Source organism: Hordeum vulgare, unplaced genomic scaffold, assembly GCF_904849725.1.
Source record: "Hordeum vulgare subsp. vulgare unplaced genomic scaffold, MorexV3_pseudomolecules_assembly, whole genome shotgun sequence".
Lineage (NCBI taxonomy): Eukaryota > Viridiplantae > Streptophyta > Magnoliopsida > Poales > Poaceae > Hordeum > Hordeum vulgare.
In genome coordinates, this window is record NW_025422490.1 from 175,001 (window position 1) to 177,038 (window position 2,038).

The following is a 2,038-nucleotide window of genomic DNA, read 5'->3' on the forward strand; positions in this document are numbered from 1 at the left end:
CTCCTAAGGGTCAAAGCAAGCCCTTTAATTCAATTCTTTATTCTTACATTAAAATTCTTACATTAAAGAATGAATAAAATCTCCCCAAGTAGGATTCGAACCTACGACCAGTCAGTTAACAGCCGACCGCTCTACCACTGAGCTACTGAGGAACAAGGGGGGATTCGACCTCCTAGAGTTCAACTCCCGCTCTCAACCCATGAACAATATGAGTCCGAAGCTTCTTTCGTAACTCCCATAATTTCTTCGTAGTGGCTCCGTTCCATGCCTCATTTCATAGGGAAGCCCAAAGTGGCTCTATTTCATTCTATTTCACTTCCTAGCACTTCCTATCATTTAATATCCATCCCTTTGGTCTTATTGACATAAGAGATGTCATTTATAGTCTATCTCTTTCTATATATGGAAAGTCAAGAAATTCTCATCGAAACATCGAGAAATTGTGCATATAGAAAACTCTAAAGAAAGAAAAAAAGGAGACCCATGCCATGATTTTCAAATCTTTTCTATTTAGTAGTCTAAGTTTCTCGATGAGGATAATTAATTCGGTCGTTGTGGTCAGACTCTATTATGGATTTCTGACTACATTCTCCATAGGTCCCTCTTAGATCTTCTTTCTCCAATCTTGGATTAGGGAAGAAGGAGATATTTGCGACTACTGGCGGTTTCATTATGGGGCAGCTCATGATCTTCATATCGATCTATTATCCACCTCTGTATCTATTCTTTCTTAGCTAAACAGGTGGAAGATCTATCCAATTTGGTTATATTATATCATGGACTCGAAAAACGGATCTGAATTTGACTGAAATGCACGATCTTCACAGGTATCACTTTTCACGATACCTAAAAGGTGGAATAGCGATTTTCGAACCATTTCCTATAAGAGAATGGTTTCCATTACTTTGAGAAATGGATTCTTATATCAAACTATAGCTATTGCATTAAAGAAGAAAAGAAACTAATAGAAGTCGAAGACGCGGAATGATAGTGAATAGAGAGAAAGATTCTTCTGATTTTCTTGTTCCTGAAAATATTCTATCTATCTACTAGACGCCGTAGAGAATTTAGAATATTTATGTCTTTCAATTCTCGTACTCGTAATTGGAAAGTTATGGAAGGAGACCCATCATTTTGCAATGAAAACAACATATAAAACTCTGGACAATTTCGAAATCAGGCCAAGCGTCTTAATACATATGCAAAAAAATTCATTATTGGCCCACCATTGATTAGAAGATTTAGCTTGTATGAATCGCTATTGGTTTGATACGAATAATGGCAATCGTTTCAGTATGTTAAGGATACAGATGTATCCACAATTCATTTAGAGTTACTTAATAGTCTATTTCTTATACCATATCTCTATCCCGTGAAATTCTCGAGCCAAAAGATGGATGCCTATGCTGTGTTTCATTTTGCTAAATGATATCAATTAAATGGTGTATCAATTCCATAAATTGCATATAGCAATAAATAAATCAGCAAAATTCTTTCTACTATATTTAGATAGAAGAAACATTTCTTCTATCTAAAATAGTAGAAAGAATGTACCCTTCTATCCAAATCCAATTTGCATCGATAAAAAAAATCCAAATTCCAGTAGTAGATGAATAATTGCAAATTTGTGTGTGTACGAGATTAGAATAACTTCAAAATAACTGACATAATTTTTTATTTTTCCTGATCAGAAAAATACATGAAAAAGAAAGGAGGTAGAAAAATTTTAGGATTTATGGTTAAAGAAGAAAAAGAAGAAAACAGGGGTTCTGTTGAATTTCAAGTATTCAGTTTCACCAATAAGATACGGAGACTTGCTTCACATTTGGAATTACACAAAAAAGATTTTTCATCGGAAAGAGGTCTACGAAGACTTTTGGGAAAACGTCGACGTTTGCTGGCTTATTTGGCAAAGAAAAATAGAGTACGTTATAAGAAATTAATCGGTCAGTTGAATATTCGGGAGCAGTAATTTAATCCTTCAAATTTTTTTCTTGTTTTATTATTTTTTTAGTAGTCTTTATAGTAGTCTTAGATT

At 34.1% G+C, this 2,038-nt stretch overlaps 1 non-coding gene across 1 annotated transcript; it reads right to left on the reverse strand.

Annotated features, from left to right (window-relative positions):
- Positions 1-80: 80 nt before the first annotated feature.
- On the reverse strand, positions 81-152 carry TRNAN-GUU. Its single transcript has one exon. It is a non-coding gene; the product is annotated as a tRNA-Asn (tRNA).
- Between the last annotated feature and the right edge of the window lie 1,886 nt (positions 153-2,038).